The sequence below is a fragment of the Diabrotica virgifera genome, chromosome 3 (assembly GCF_917563875.1).
Source record: "Diabrotica virgifera virgifera chromosome 3, PGI_DIABVI_V3a".
Lineage (NCBI taxonomy): Eukaryota > Metazoa > Arthropoda > Insecta > Coleoptera > Chrysomelidae > Diabrotica > Diabrotica virgifera.
The window spans coordinates 6,431,343-6,449,546 of NC_065445.1; the positions used below are offsets into that span (position 1 = coordinate 6,431,343).

General features: G+C 32.2%; 1 protein-coding gene across 11 annotated transcripts in view; it reads right to left on the bottom strand.

Moving 5' to 3' along the window:
- LOC114326616 (hemicentin-2-like) overlaps positions 1 to 18,204 on the bottom strand; it is a 1,177,760-nt gene that overhangs the window by 960,607 nt on the left and 198,949 nt on the right. For 3 of the 11 annotated variants that reach the window (XM_050647789.1, XM_050647782.1, XM_050647786.1), the window contains exon 1: positions 7,707 to 7,954. The exons of 5 other annotated variants lie outside the window; for them this stretch is intronic. The gene's annotated coding sequence lies outside the window, so the exon portion shown is untranslated. Of the gene's footprint in view, positions 1 to 5,381; positions 5,495 to 7,706; positions 7,955 to 18,204 lie in introns of those variants that run through there. 3 more of the 11 variants (XM_050647790.1, XM_050647783.1, XM_050647787.1) reach the window with 1 other exon arrangement.

Genomic DNA, 18,204 nt, shown 5'->3' on the forward strand with positions numbered 1-18,204 from the left:
AAAGAAGAGTAGAGTGGAACGACCACATAAGCCGAATGACGACAAATAGAGTAGTAAGGACGGCGAGAGACGCAGAAATGGTTCCCAAATAGGAAAAGGATCAGTGAAAAAACCACGAAAGCGATGGAATGATAACTTACTAGAGGCACATTGAAAAACAGACAGAGTCATGTTTACACAAAAAGAAGACGAAGAAGTACTTAAATGTTGGTACTAGGGTCTACATTAAAAAAAGACAAAACAGGTAATGGAATCTATTCTGGTTCGCATTACCAAATTTTAATTGAGGTTTATGCTTGTATAGTCGATTAGAAAAATCCATTTGACACGATAACATAATTGTTGAGTTTTAAAAATCGTTCGACAGTATGGAACATTATAGACAACACTACCTATTTCGCGAAAAAAATACTACCACTATATGAGGAATTTTCAAGAATAGACAAAATGACAGAAAACTTACAACAGCATCCTATAACATTTACAAGAAACAATACGAGGAGAAAAACAATACCATTCATAAGAGGATTATCGGAAAACTTAAAATTATCGGAAAAAATTCAATATTTCAACAACATTGTACAACAAAATACCTTGTGATTGCCAACATTTTTATTTTAGACCTTAAATGTCCGCATCAGTAAAGATCAATCTTATATCAAAAGTAGAGAATTTGATAGATCTGAAATTTTTAAACACGCATGGAGAAATGAACATAGAATTCAATTGACAGATTCAAGTATAGTCCTGAAAGAAACAGAGTGTAAAAAGAGAAATCAAAGAAGCGGCTCTAATTTTTTTTAATAAAACCAATTCTGTCGCAAATTATTCGGCAAAATACAGTAGGATTTGGTTACCCATATAAAAAACGAAAACAAGAGGAAGAAAATACCACTATTCGTAAGTCGTAAGACCAAATACTTATCATATCGCGATTGCATCATAAGGTTTTTTTGTGGTTCTTTCTTCATGATTTACTATGGGATCACTAACAGGATAATTTGACTGTCATAGTAGGAGGTTATCTTTTTAAAGACAAAACACATGCTATGATTATTCTGACAGGTATTCTTGAGTTAAAGTTGATTTCATGTAATCGAAGGAACTATCTTCCAATAAAGTCGTCCCAGGAACGCAATTCATAAATATTGGCAATATTATTTTAAGGTGAAACAGTAGCGATCAACAGGTAGCGAAAACGCGTTCCAAGATTGCGGCTGTAATTTTAAATATTTTTTCGAGGTATTTGGCACACTTATTCGTCATATAATAAAGAATGGCGGTACAGAGCCCAATTTGAAAAATATATTAATATGTGGAAATTACTCTGTAATTAAATACAATATTAAAAAAACGAGCCTGTACCGCCATTAAGAACAAAAAAATACACTTTCTTCAAATAAACTTTTTTATCCGATGCCTAGATTTTGTGTCATTTTGGAACTACTAATTTTTTTTATTTCATTAGTAGTTCCAAAATGACACAAAATCTAGGCATCGGATAAAAAAGTTTATTTGAAGAAAGTGTATTTTTTTTGTTCTTCTTAATGGCGGTACCGGCTCGTTTTTTTAATATTGTATTTAATTACAGAGTAATTTCCACATATTAATATATTTTTCAAATTGGGCTCTGTACCGCCATTCTTTATTATATTACGAATACGTGTGCCAAATATCTCGAAAAAATATTCAAAATTACTGCGGCAATCTTGGAACGCGTTTTTGCTACCTGTTGATCGCTACTGTTTCTTCTTAAAGTAATCTTCTTTAAAATGTATAATATCTGTCATGCCATTTTTGGCGCGTAAGTAAATCAAGATACGACTATTATACAGTGTTAGTCAAAAGTCCGTACCCCCTCTTATCTTTTGAACGGTTATACCTATAATAGTGAAATTTGGAGGGAGGAAATAAACGGACGTAAGCTTCTTAACTAGTCATGACAGGTGACGTAATAGTGACAGATGACGTCACAGAGCCTCTGTGACCGATAATTTTAAATGGGACCTTATGGCAAGTGATGCCTCGTTTGAAAGGTATTCAAAATACCTATTCAATCATACTAATTTTTTTGAGTTTAAGTTGATTCTAATTTTGGTGAATAAATTAAATAAATATAATATTGTAGTTACGCATTTAATTGATAAAAATTCAAATGCCCGCCTATGGTTTTTTTGTCAAAAAAGTTGACGTTTTTCAATTCTCTAATAGTTTTTACGTCAACGTCAACCTTTTTGACAAGTAATCATAGGCGGAAATTTGGATTTGTATTAATTAAATGCGAAACTATAATTTTATATTTATTTCATTTATTCATCAAAATTAGCTTAAATTCAAACAATATTAGTATGACTGAATAGGTATTTTCAATACCTTTCAAACGAGGTATCACTTGCCATAGGGTCCCATTTAAAATTATCTGTCACAGTGGCGCTGTAAGGTCATCTGTCACCATTACGTCACCTGTCATAACTAGTTAAAAAGCTTACATCCGTTTATTTCCTCCCTCCAAATTTCACTATTATATTTATAACCGTTGAAAAGATACAAGGGGGGGTACGGACTTTTGACTAGCACTGTATAATAATTTGTGTTTATTCCAAATAAGACATTTGTTGCAAAATCATTTGAATTCATAAATAAAGGCATCTCAGGAAATCGCATTAGTTGCACTGAAACGAACAAGTCTTTAATACTTTCATAAAGATTAATGAAAATCATAACAAAAATTCTTAATTTTTCGACTTGTCTAATAATTATTTTTCGCTCCATATAGTGTTTTTTTTTCTAAATAATACAATATAAAGGGATATTTTTTAATGTATTTGTTTATTTTCTGTATATTTTAACTAAGAGAAAAAAATTTTGCTAATGAGGTCCTCAAAACAAACATCAAGCGCGTTGAAAGTGTTATCAAAACTTAAAAACAACTTACAAAATACCAAAACCACGTCGAATTTTGTGATTTTACCGAGGAAATCCCGTGAAAATCTGGCACAGTTAACAAAAACGCCAAGCCACACACAAAACAACAAACAACACCACACGAGTATCCTACCTCAATCCGCAATCTTGTCTCGTCGCCAAAATGTGTACTAAGGTTATTCCAAAACAACACAACACCTCACACATTCCCGGCAGCGTACACACGGCTCGGAGGCTTTTTAATAATAAATTGTCGGCAAGTGACAACTCCTAGAGTGACATTCTCGCAATAATGACATAAAACATAACCGCGCGTTTCTAGGTAGTTCTTTGTTTTACTTGTCAATTTTTGTCTAGCACAACAACATGTAAAACAACATGCACATTGAGAACTATTTTATCCAAAACTAAACCTAAAAATGAACAAGGAAGGACAAAGAATTATATTTATAAAATACCTTGTGAATGCGTAAATTTTAATTTAGGTGAAACTCCAAAGCCATTAAATGTTCGAAAGAGTGAATATCAATCTTATATCAAAAAAAAAGAGAATTTGATAGAACTCAAATGTATAAACACACATGAGAAAATGAACATAGAGTTCGATGGAAAGATTCAAGTAAAGTCCTGAAAAAAAAAACAGAGGGAAAAAAGAGCAAAAACTAAGAAGTGGCTCTTATTATTTTAATAAAACTAATTGTGTCGCAAATTCCCTGGTAGAATGCCGTTGGATCTGGTTACCCATATAAAAGAGGAAATCAATAGAAAGAAAATACCACTATTAACAACTTAATCAGAGCTCGAGGATACCTAATTTATGTTTTTAAAATAACATACAAAATCAGAGTTTGACGTTAATATTGAGAGTAAATTAAATATGAGACTATATTCACCATATCGGAATATTATCATGAGCTTTTTTCTGATTTCTTCTTCATGATTTACTATAGCATCACTAACAGGAGAATTTTACTATCATTGCATGGGGTTGTCTTTTTAAAGACAAATCACATGCTATGATGTTTCTGACAGGTATTCCTAAGTTAAAGTTAATTACATGTAATCGAATAAACTATTTTCCAATCAAGTCGTCCCACGAACGCAACTCAAAAATATTGGCAATATCATTTTAAAGTCTTTAAGATGTATAATATATGTCTGGCCATTTTTGGCGCGTAAGTAAATCAAAAAACGACTATTTTATAATTTCTATTTATTCCAAATAAGGCATGTGTTGAAAAATCATTTGACATCTCAAATAAAGTCATCCCAGAAAAACGTATCAAACAGTTACACTAAAACGAACAAGTATTTGCTACTTTGATCAACAATAATGAAAATTATAACAAAAATAATATATTTTTCGACTACTTTCTAATTATTTTTCGCTCAATATAGAGTTTTTTCGCTCAAAAAGGGAAAATCTAAGAAGCGGCTCTAATTATTTTAATAATACCAATTGTGTCGCAAATTCCTTAGTAGAATGCAGTTGGATCTGATTACCCATATAAAAGAAGAAATTAATAGAAAGAAAATACCACTATTAACAACTCAATCGGAACTCGAGAATACATAATTTATGTTTTTAAAATAACATATATATAAAATCAGAGTTTGATGCTAATATTGAGAGTAAATTAAGTATGAGACTAAATATTCAACAAATCGGGACAGTATCATGAGCTTTTTTCTGGTTTTTTCTTCATGCTTTACTGTCGGATCACTAACAAGAGAATTTTATTGTTATCACTCATGGGTTTGTCTTTTTAAAGACAAATCACATGCTATAATGATTCTGAGAGGTATTCTTAAGTTAAACTTTATTTCATGTAATCGAGTAAACTATCTTCCAATAAAGTCGGTCCACGAACGTACCTCAAAAAACTGAAAATATAATTTTAAAGTCATCTACTTTAAAATGTATAATATATGTATGTATGTCTGGCCATTTTTGGCGCGCAAGTAAACCAAGAAACGACAATTTTATAATTTGTGTTTATTCCAAATAAGACATTTGTGAAAAATCAATTGAATTCTCAAATAGAGTCATCTCAGCAAAATGCATCAAATAGTTACACTAAAATGAACAAGTTTTCGATACTTTCATTACAATTTCGATACATCGTAACAAAAATAATTCTTTTTTTCGATTCATCAATTACTTTATCGCTCAATGTAGTGTTTTTTTCTAAATACAATATAAAGGCGCATTTTTTTAATATTTGTTTATTTACTGTACATTTTAACATTAGCGAAAAATTTTGCTATTAAGGACTTCAAAACAAACATCAAGCGTGTTGAAATTGTTATCAAAACTTAAAAACAACTTACAAAATACCAAAACCACGTCGAATTTTGTGAATTTTCCGAGGAAATCCCGTGAAAATCTGGCACACAGTTAACAAAAACGCCAAGCCACACACAAAACAACAAACAACACCACACGAGTATCCTACCTCAATCCGCAATCTTGTCTCGTCGCCAAAAGGTGTACTAAGGTTATTCCAAAACAACACAACACCTCACACATTCCCGGCAGCGTACACACGGCTCGGCGGCTTTTTAATAATAAATTGTCGGCAAGTGACAACTCCTAGAGTGACATTCTCGCAATAATGACATAAAACATAACCGCACGTTTCTAGGTAGTTCTTTGTTTTACTTGTCAATTTTTGTCTAGCACAACAACATGTAAAACAACATGCACATTGAGAACTATTTTATCCAAAACTAAACCTAAAAATGAACAAGGAAGGACAAAGAATTATATTTATAAAATACCTTGTGAATGCGTAAATTTTTATTTAGGTGAAACTCCAAAGCCATTAAATGTTCGAAAGAGTGAATATCAATCTTATATCAAAAAAAAAGAGAATTTGATAGAACTCAAATGTATAAACACACATGAGAAAATGAACATAGAGTTCGATGGAAAGATTCAAGTAAAGTCCTGAAAAAAAAACAGAGGGAAAAAAGAGCAAAAACTAAGAAGTGGCTCTTATTATTTTAATAAAACCAATTGTGTCGCAAATTCCCTGGTAGAATGCAGTTGGATCTGGTTACCCATATAAAAGAGGAAATCAATAGAAAGAAAATACCACTATTAACAACTTAATCAGAGCTCGAGGATACCTAATTTATGTTTTTAAAATAACATACAAAATCAGAGTTTGACGTTAATATTGAGAGTAAATTAAATATGAGACTATATTCACCATATCGGAATATTATCATGAGCTTTTTTCTGATTTCTTCTTTATCATTTACTATAGCATCACTAACAGGAGAATTTTACTATCATTGCATGGGGTTGTCTTTTTAAAGACAAATCACATGCTATGATGTTTCTGACAGGTATTCCTAAGTTAAAGTTAATTTCATGTAATCGAATAAACTATTTTCCAATCAAGTCGTCCCACGAACGCAACTCAAAAATATTGGCAATATAATTTTAAAGTCTTTAAGATGTATAATATATGTCTGGCCATTTTTGGCGCGTAAGTAAATCAAAAAACGACTATTTTATAATTTGTATTTATTCCAAATAAGGCATGTGTTGAAAAATCATTTGACATCTCAAATAAAGTCATCCCAGAAAAACGTATCAAACAGTTACACTAAAACGAACAAGTATTTGCTACTTTGATCAACAATAATGAAAATTATAACAAAAATAATATATTTTTCGACTACTTTCTAATTATTTTTCGCTCAATATAGAGTTTTTTCGCGCAAAAAGAGGAAAATCTAAGAAGCGGCTCTAATTATTTTAATAATACCAATTGTGTCGCAAATTCCTTAGTAGAATGCAGTTGGATCTGATAACCCATATAAAAGAAGAAATTAATAGAAAGAAAATACCACTATTAACAACTCAATCGGAACTCGAGAATACATAATTTATGTTTTTAAAATAACATATATATAAAATCAGAGTTTGATGCTAATATTGAGAGTAAATTAAGTATGAGACTAAATATTCAACAAATCGGGACAGTATCATGAGCTTTTTTCTGGTTTTTTCTTCATGCTTTACTGTCGGATCACTAACAAGAGAATTTTATTGTTATCACTCATGGGTTTGTCTTTTTAAAGACAAATCACATGCTATAATGTTTCTGAGAGGTATTCTTAAGTTAAACTTTATTTCATGTAATCGAGTAAACTATCTTCCAATAAAGTCGGTCCACGAACGTACCTCAAAAAACTGAAAATATAATTTTAAAGTCATCTACTTTAAAATGTATAATATATGTATGTATGTCTGGCCATTTTTGGCGCGCAAGTAAACCAAGAAACGACAATTGTATAATTTGTGTTTATTCCAAATAAGACATTTGTGAAAAATCAATTGAATTCTCAAATAGAGTCATCTCAGCAAAATGCATCAAATAGTTACACTAAAATGAACAAGTTTTCGATACTTTCATTACAATGTCGATACATCGTAACAAAAATAATTCTTTTTTTTCGATTCATCAATTACTTTATCGCTCAATATAGTGTTTTTTTCTAAATACAATATAAAGGCGCATTTTTTTTAATATTTGTTTATTTACTGTACATTTTAACATTAGCGAAAAATTTTGCTATTAAGGACTTCAAAACAAACATCAAGCGTGTTGAAATTGTTATCAAAACTTAAAAACAACTTACAAAATACCAAAACCACGTCGAATTTTGTGATTTTTTCGAGGAAATCCCGTGAAAATCTGGCACACAGTTAACAAAAACGCCAAGCCACACACAAAACAACAAACAACACCACACGAGTATCCTACCTCAATCCGCAATCTTGTCTCGTCGCCAAAAGGTGTACTAAGGTTATTCCAAAACAACACAACACCTCACACATTCCCGGCAGCGTACACACGGCTCGGCGGCTTTTTAATAATAAATTATCGGCAAGTGACAACTCCTAGAGTGACATTCTCGCAATAATGACATAAAACATAACCGCACATTTCTAGGGAATTCTTTGTTTTACTTGGTAATTTTTGGCTAGCGCTCCGTCGCCGAACTGATAAACTGCCGTAACGAGGAGTGACTACCGAACCGTCGCGAAGCGTATTGATCGCGCGCTCCTGCAAAGAGCAGCGGCAGGGAGAGCAGAGCGGCTCTAACGTTAGTACAGGAGCACTCGACAATTGGGTCATTAGTACGAAGCAATGATAAATGGCCTGCTACCAACTTGAAAAATGCACAAGAAATTAATTCGTCATCTATAAACACGCAGTTTCGGGAATGTTTTTACATCCTTCCAACCGGGAGTTGGAGAATAAGCGAAAACACAACGTAATGATGCGTGCAGATGAATTAATGTTGTTTCCTGGAGCAATCCACACGAGTCTGGGTCGTTTGTTTCTTTTCTTTTTAGATTTACACTCAAAGGTATCAATCTCTGAAATAATACCCTCTTCAGCCCCAAGAAAAAAGTTTTTAGTATTTTAACAATATTTTCTATTTTCTCTCCTCACTTGTGAAAACAATGAACGAAAATCTATAAAAACTATAAAACAATTATTTGACAGACATAATATGACAGGTCCAGCATATTGGACATCAGAACTTAGCTCTCATATAATTTAAGTACGAAACTGAAAAAACATTCTGGTTCAGGAGAAATACACATATACATTTTGCATTTTGTACAAAAGAATCTCGTCTTCTTAGTGCATTCAAGACGGTTTAGACAACGCGATAAGAATTTTTCTATTGGGACAGAGCATATTGGCAAATGGTCATTACTGGTTTTTCTTACATCTATAGGCGGTAACTGGAAAACTGTAGATCTTTTTACAGGAATTATGGGCACATCATCTTCAGATGTCTCCGTTTTTCTTGAAATAGACGCACTAGCTTGTCTCCCACTTGCAGGATTTCCACCTAGAGCTAGTGACCTTCCAACATATAGCTTAAATTCCTGTAAATCTATTTCCTTTGATCATTATCGCTATCTTCACTGACGAAAAAATCGTTATCTGTCAAAATAGCCTCCAATGCACTTTCCATCGATCTCCTTTTACTATCTATAACTAAAGTTAAAAAATGTGAGTATGGTAACATATTTGGCTAACTAAGTCCCAATGTCCAAAATGCTGGACAAAAAGTTTAGAGGACCGCTAACGTGTTCATTTCTTTGTTCGAGTCTCATCTTCGATATGGTCTTCCTTTTTGGGGTTCTAGTACAGCTGCCCAATTAGATGTTATTTTTAAATTACAAAAAAGAGCAATAAGGTATCTGTTTGGCCTCAGAAGAACAACACATTGCAGAAGTTACTTCAAAGATCACGGCATTTTAACCCTTACATCTTTATATATTTTAGAAACTGTTTGCTTAATTCGTAAACACATGCATATCTTTCCAGCAAGGCCTCGTCATGACTACTCCACCAGAAATTCAAATTTTGATGTCTATTTACCGATCCCGTCCTCTGAGTTAGTAAAGAAATCTATATTATATTCCGCAAAAAAACTATACAACCATCTTCCTTTACAACTCAAATCTGCAACATCTTTCCCCAAGTTCCGTAAAATGACAAAAGCTCATCTATCTAAAAGACCATATTATTCAGTAGAAGAGTTTCTTAATGACTAACTAAGAAATGACAGTAATGTACAAGTAACCAAACTTATCTATATTTGGGTGTCACATGCAGCAGCTTAAACTTATTAGTTCCTATATCTATAAATAGTTTACTTTATTGTATATTCACTTTGCAATTTCTATAAATTGTTGCAATATATCGAATTTGTTTTTTTTTTCTTTACTTTATTAACTAATATTTTGTATTTATGTATATTTTTTTATATTGACGATTTATCAAATTTCAGAAAATTGTATTTGTTATTGTTATTGTTAGATATTATTTTTTTTTTCTGACTTTAATTAAGCTTTGTCCATAAAATTTGTATTTTCAGTGACAATAAAGCATATTTCTATTCTATTCTATTCTATTCAGTTGTAATTATTTTCAAATATATATTTCAAAATAAGTACTTGATATCATCAAGTAACGTACATTAAAAACAATCAATACTTTAAAGTACAGAAAAACATTACAACTTACTGTATTTTTGTGGAGCCCCCATCATAACTTAAAAAGTTTCAGTTTTTTTTAAATGAGTAAATTTGACTGATAAAGAGGGAAGTCCAATATGCTGCAATATAGGACGCAGCGATGCCCAACCCGAATAGTCACCGTGTAATAAATTAGTAAACATTGTCCAGCTGGCTGGATCTATGGACTGAGGAAAATACGTTAGTAAAATATGCAAGAATAAAAAACCGCTAAACGCCGTAAAAATGAGTGACACATACAATATTCCAGCTACACAAGAGCTGATATGAGTATTACGTGTTGGAAAAATGTATTTTCATTTTGATGGAGAATAAAATTCTAGTTTCATTTTGAAAGATTTTTTTCATAATATTTGCTAAATTTGAAGTTAAACGCGCCACAAAAGAGTAACTTTGATACAGTTTGTATTTTGAGGCTCTCTTGTGGCGCGTTTTACCTCGCGCACTTTTCTCATCGAAAATTTCGTGTATATATAGTGTCGCATGTATCGCATGTAGAGGTATTGTGCGCCACTGACGAGAACTGCCGTTCTCTGGTAATAATAAATAATTAATTTGGCCCCCAAGAGACAAAGAAGATGGTTCAACAACATATATGGGAACAGAAATTGCTCCCTTGTTACTAAAATATTAGAATACCTCCTCCTCATTCCTTGAGCCTTTGCCAGGGCATGGTGGCACTCTAAATAGTGTTGGCTTTATTTGTCTCCATTGGATGTGCCAGATGGAGGGCTTCATTTAGGGATTTTTCCACCAGAGTCTTCATTAAATGAAGACCCATGACCAAATTTTGATCTGCTCATCGTATTGGAGATCTTTCTCTTGGTCTCCAGCCTTCTACCTTTCCTGCTACTAGCAATAATTTTATGGACCTCATTCTTGTGGCTGTGTGGTCAAGTAATTTAGTTATGCTCGGTTTACTTTTCTTTAGTAGCCTGTTTTTCTATGCAGCTCGACCAGCTTTTGCAGGTCGATTCTGTGTCCTTTCCAGGATTGTTCTGTATTTACATTTCGTGGTATCGATCTTACTGCTATCGATTTTTTTAGAAACCAGGTTTCAGCTGCACATGAAATACGGAAAAATAAGGATATTGGCCAAGCTGAGCTTAGTATAACTTGTTATTTTTCGGTCTTTCCATATTTTAATCAATTTATCTGTTGCTATTCAGGCCAGTGATAGTTTACGCTTGGTTTCTGAGTAACAATCGTCAATACTGGTTATTTGGGAGCCCGAGTATACAAATCTGTCTACTATCTCTAAATTCGTCACTTGGTGTATATAGGGTGAGTCATGAGGAACTCTACATACTCCTACCTCGTATAGAGGCTCCTATGGGGAATAACAAATGACCATTAAAAAGTGTCTGCTCCCATTGTTTAATAATATACAGGGCGAGTTTCGCATTTTGACAGAAATTTATATTCGTCATAATTTTTGAACGGTCAGATCGATGTGTCTCTTATTTTGGTCAATCGTTACACTATTACCACCTAATCAACTGATTTATTCAAACTAGAAAAAAATCAGGTCCAGCTTTAAAAAGTTAGTTCGTTTGGGTCTTAGAAAAAATTTCACCCTGTATACGCTTTTTGAAAACTATAATATTATTACAAATTATTATTATATATTATTATTACAAATTAGACAAATAGGCAATTAAAATGACATATTTATTTTTCCCCACACGATTAGCTAATTTTTTATAAAAAAATCAAATTTGACTATGAATTAAAAATTTGGTAAAGTGAACCATAGATTTCAAAGAAAATTAACTTTTATTACAAAAATTAATTTTTTTAAACAAATATTTGATTTATGTTACCACCGAATCAACTGATTTATTCAAACTAGAAAAAAATCAGGCCCGGCTTTAAAAAATTAGTTCGTTTCGGTCTTCACCCAAAATTTCACCCTGTATACGCTTTTTGAAAATTCTAATATGAATTTTACAAATTAGACAAATAGGCAATTAAACTGGCATATTTATTTTTTCCCCACACGATTACTTAATTTTTTATTAAAAAATCAAATTTGTCAAAATCGCAAATTTACCATAAAAATAAAAAAAATTAAACAACGTTTTTCTTAAAATTAAAAGTTTCACCATTTTTTTTTCTAAAACACGTCTAGATCTAAAACTCCCCATAACACTTCTCTTTGGACTCTATAGTTTAACATAGACGTGATCAAATAGATAAATTTTAAATTGTTTCACTTAATTTTTGCGATTGACCTTTGCAATTCACGAACCTACACCTTTTATTTTTTTAAATTCATAACTTTTACGAGAAGAAGACTGAAAGTCTACAACAATTGTCATAGTCTTCACAATGGTAAGAGATATGTGCTGTAAAAATTTCAGAAAAAAAAAATTTTTTAAATGGAACGTTGTAGCGAGTTAAACCGTGATTTCATCCTGTTTTTTTATTTTTAGATTAAAATTCCGATTTTGACAAATTTGATTTTTTTAATAAAAAAGTAATCGTGTGGGAAAAAAGTAAATATGCCATTTTAATTGCCTATTTGTCTAATTTGTAAAATTCATATTAGAGTTTTCAAAAAGTGTATACAGGGTGAAATTTTTTCTAAGACCAAAACGAAATCATTTTTTAAATCCGGGCCTGATTATTTTCTAGTTTGAATAAATCAGTTGATTGGGTGGTAACATAATAAATTAAATATTTGTTCAAAAAAAATAATTTTTGTAATAAAAGTACATTTTCTTAAATCTATGGTTCACTTTACCAAACTTTTAATATTATTATTCATAGTCAAATTTGATTTTTTTATAAAAAATTAAGTAATCATGTGAAAAAAAATAAATATGCCATTTTAATTGCCTATTTGTCTAATTTGTAAAATTCATATTAGAGTTTTCAAAAAGCGTATACAGGATGAAATTTTTTCTAAGACCAAACGAACTAATTTTTTAAAACCGGACCTGATTTTTTTCTATTTTGAATAGATCAGTTGATTAGGTGGTAATAGTGTAACGATTGACAAAAGTAAGAGACACATCGATCTGACCGTTCAAAAATTATGACTCGCCCTGTATATTATTAAACAAGGGGAGCAGACACTTTTTAATGGTCATTTGTTATTCCCCATAGGAGCCTCTATACGAGGTAGGAGTATGTACAGTTCCTCATGACTCACCCTGTATGTGGTAGATTATTTAGTATTTGCTTCATTTCGACTTTATTCGCTATTAGTTAAGTATCTGCGTATCGTCGATTACTGCTTTTTCTGCCTCCTACAGTGATTCCGTCATCCTATTCGTCTAGTACTTTTCTCGTTATATTTCAGAATACTAGGGCAGTCCGATAAGTACTTAGCATCTTCGCCCGATGGCGCCATTATCACAAATGCGTAGGTCATATCCTGCATAAAATTTTGGGCATGAGAAAGCTGTCGGCGCGATGGGTGCCGCGTTTGCTCACTTCAGACAATAAACGCAACCGTGAGACCACTTCAGAGTAGTGTTTTGACGCTATTTAAGTGTGATCCAAAGGAGTTTTTACGTCGTTTCATAACCGTCGACGAAACATGGATTCACTGGTATACACCAGAAACCAAGGAACAGTCGAAAGAGTGGACAGCACCCGGCGAACGTGCTCCGAAGAAGGCGAAGACTGTCCAATCGGCCGGAAAGGTGATGGCCAGCATTTTCTGGGATTCGCAAGGTGTGATCTACATCGACTACTTGGAGAAGGGCAAAACGATCACAGGGCCCTATTGTACCGAATTATTCGGCCGATTCGACGCCGAATTGAAGAAAAAACGACCCCATTTGGCAAAGAAAAAAGTGCTCTTCCACCATGACAACGCACCGGCTCACACCTCCGCCGTCGCCATGGCAAAATTGGTCGAATTGGGCTACGAACTGTTGCCCTATCCAATATTCTCCAGATTTGACCCCGAGCGACTACTATTTGTGTCCAAACTTGAAAAAGACACTCGCTGGGCAGAAATTTAAGTCGAATGAGGAGGTCATCGCCGCCACGGAAGCTTATTTTGCAGACCTCGAGAAAAGGTATTTTTCAGACGGGTTAAAGAAGTTTGGAAGAAGAATGTAGAGAAATAAATTGCCACTTTTCCAAAATGATCCTTTTTCTTTTGTAGGCTAATTACTTATCGGACTGGAACACTGGAACAGAGGAAGTTTTAATTGTGGAACAGTTTAAAAATTTGGAACGTCACACTACGAAAACGTTCCATGTATTTTGTCGGACAGAACTTCCAATTGATTTGTTACCATTTCATACTCTCATGCAAAAATTAGACTAGTGTTTATCACCAACTGGGCATTTTAATGAGTGGAACACGAAGAACAAATCAAATGACAGGAATAATGTTGGTTAGTAATAGCAGTCTGATTTTTACATGAGAGTTTAATGAAAGGGTGACAAATCAATTGGATGTTCTGTCCGACCAAATACATGGGACGTTTTCGTAATCTGACGTTACAAATTTTTAAACTGTTCCACAATTAAGACTTCCCCTGTTCCAGTTTTCCCGTACATCAAAGTTTGTCTGACTACACTTAAGCTATTAACAAATTTTCAGCATGCTATTAATCAACTTTTTTTTGGTACGCGGGATCCAGGTCTATAACGAGGTGAGGTATGTCACATGTTTGTGGGTGACGCATTATATGACCATAGTATTCCAATTTACGCCTTTTAAGCGTGTTCACTATTTCACAAATTTTATTCAAACTTTGAATAATTGCATATTATACAAATATTGTGGACTAACATACAGGGTAGCGAGAAAGTATGGAAACACGGTAATTTCTTCGAAACCGCTTGAACGATTTTTATAAATTTTGGTGGGTTATGGTGTTTTAATGCGGCCGATATTATAGTGGTAATTACATTGTTGTCAAATCTTCCGTTTTTCTGGAAATCTAATGAACTTTGTTATTTTAAATAGAACACCCTTTATATTTTTGGCGTTTTGAAGTTCTTAAGAAATACTGATTATTTTTTATGTTATATTCCCTATACCTAAATGCCATAATTTCGAAGTTATTGCTACATTTATTAAAAAAAAAAAAATTTTTTGACAAATTATAAAAATCAATTTTTTCGGACCGGGTAGACATTATTTGAGGTTCTTTGGTTCACTGGGAACAAAAAAGGTCTTTTGTAATTTTCCTTAAAAGTTATTCGTTTCCGAGTTATAAACATTTTAAAACCGAAAAATGTCGATTTTCTAGGTTCAAAACGCAAGTAAAAAATATTATTTTTGAAACTACGAAGCACCTAAATTCAAGCTGAAACCTTATTTTATCAGATACCGATAATTGAGTTGGTCTTGTTTTATTCTAAAACATTATTTTTTAGTTGTTAATGCAGCCCGATCGCCCGTCCTCTCATATGAGCTTCGTTAACAATTAAAAAAAAACAATGTTTTGGAATAAAACATGCCAAAAATTCTTATAGCAATCTGATAGAAAAAGGTTTGAACTTGAATTCAGGTACTTCGTAATTTTAAAAATGATTTTTTTACTTGTATTTTTGAAAGTTGAAAATCGTCATTTTTCGATTTTTTTTCATTTTTAAATTGTTTATAACTGGGAAACGATTAATTTTTGAGGAAAATTACCAAAGACCTTTTTTGGTTCCCAATGATCCAAAGAACCTAAAATAATGTCTACCCGTGCCGGGTAGACATTGCCGGGCAAAAAATTGATTTTTATAATTTGTTAAAACAATTTTTTTTAATAAATGTAGCAATAACTCCGAAATTATGGCATTTAGGTATAGGGAATATAACATGAAACATAATCAGTATTTCTTAAGGACTTCAAAACGCAAAATATATACAGGGTGTTCCATTTAAAATAATAAAGTTCATTAAATTTCCAGAAAAACGGAAGATTTGACAACAATGTAATTACCACTATAATATCGGCCGCATTATATAACCCTTATCCACCAAAATTTATAAAAATCGTTTTGCGGTTTCCGAGAAATTATCGTGTTTTTATACTTTCTCGCTACCCTGTATAATTTTTACAACTTATAACACAGCATTTGCGAAATCCCATTTGCTTCAATGACAGAAATATTCGTCAATTTGACAATATGAATTATTATTTATTATTATCCCCTCCAAGTACTTGCACACAACGAATACTCTACTCACTTAGTTCAACGCGCACATGCTTTTAAAAAAAATTAATAAAACCAATGCTATAACCGTGCATAAGAAGCATATTAAGATCCTTCTACTAATGTATGATGAACTCTACTGATCAAAATAGTTTCTTTTATATTTTTAAACAATCGAACATTTTATTGATCACGTGACGGAAAACTTACACCCATTCAACTATACATATAACCGAGCCCGTATACTAAATCATTTTGCAAAAGGTATAAGGGTTAAAAGATTGAGGGCCGGCCTATTATTCTTAAGGATAGGAACAGTAAATATAAAAAGAAAACCATTTAACATATGCAAAAGGAAAAATGATTGGACGGCCCTAAATATGGAGTTTATAAATCATTTTACGGCGCGAATGGGTATTTCTCAAATATCGATATGGATGCGTTGGAAACTTTTGGGGAAAATATCATTTTATTACTGTCTATTGAAAATAATTTTATAGCGAAAATATAGTAATAGTGTTATGAGCTGTTTATTTCTATACAGGGTGGGTTCACGACAACAGTCCACCTCGATATTTGGCAGTAATATTAGATTTTAAGAAAATGAGGAAACAAGTCGATTTTTTGTTCTAAGAAGGACACAATTTTACGATACATACATGTCATTTGTCCACCCTCTCCCTTCCACTTCCTTAAACCCCTTATTTTTAAATAGGGAATATACCATGTGCGGCACACTTAGATGGAGTATTCAGACAACGATTATTCACGATTATTTCTCGATATTAGCACCGTCTTTGCAAAAAAATCCTTATTCATTTAAAGTAGGTAGGTAAAACATCTCATAAAAATGAAACGTAACGTCTATGGTTTGCTAATATGTTATTTTTTCTATCACATCAAAAGTAAATGTGAAGTTACAGGAAAAAATTACTTATTGGCAAACCATAGGCGTTACGATTCATTTTAAGAGGTGTTATACTTTAAATGAATTAAGACTTCTTTTGCAAAGACGGTACAAATATTGAAAAAAAAAATCATGGACGATCGTTATGTCTGAATACTCCATATAAATGCCGCTCTAATGATATGCCGCACGTGGTATATTCCCTATTAGTCCAAGCTGTGGGTGAAAAATAGGTCGATTTCAGGATATAATTCAGGAATTTTTGAAACCTATCAGGTGTTGTAAATGGCGAGAATGCCATGATGCCAGGAATAACTTATACTAAAATGTAACCAAAAATTTTGTGCGGTTTTTTATTTATGACGATTTTCATTTGTTAAATTTGCAATTTTTAAAGATTTTTAATTTTGCAGCTTAGGATATTCATTTTAAAGAAAAAAATTTAAATAGAAAATTGTAGTAAATTAAAAACCTACAATTTGAGCCATTGCAAGTTTAATTTAGTTAATAAGTTATTGCAAAACAGCCTGCGAAAGGTCCAAAATGGCCGTTTTTTGCAATTGCGTTATTTATTGTAAAAATAATCTTTTATGCATTTTTAAGGCTTTAAAATGAAGATCTTTCAATACTAAACATAAAAAAAATTTGTAGTGCCCGATTTGTGAACTTGTTGCTTAGATATTATAATTTGTTTATCCCAAGAGGTCAAATGTCTAAGGCTATAACTTTTTGAAAAAAAATCGTACAGAGTTAATTTAAGATCCACTCTCCTTCTAAAGACTTATATTTCATATTCTGATGTAAATAAATGCGTATAACATTTTTCAACCTCTTATTTCGGGTTTAAAAATAAGGGGGCAAATTTTGTTATAAACATTTAGAACTAAAGCCGCCCCTGTACATCCTATGAGTTTTTAACTTGTAGATTATTGTTGCTGAAGCCAAAATAAAGATTTAAAACCAAATAAATATATTCTGCGACCAACTGAAGCCGAAATAATTGCTTTTGTTTTCTTAAATCGTAGTGACTTTATTTATAACAATTAAGAAATTATTTCACAGTCATTGACTAAAAAAAGACTGATATTATCTTAAAATAAAAATTATTTTAACCGAAAGTTACATTTAATTATTAAAAATGATTTTTTCCGCAAATCGCCAGGAAATTTTG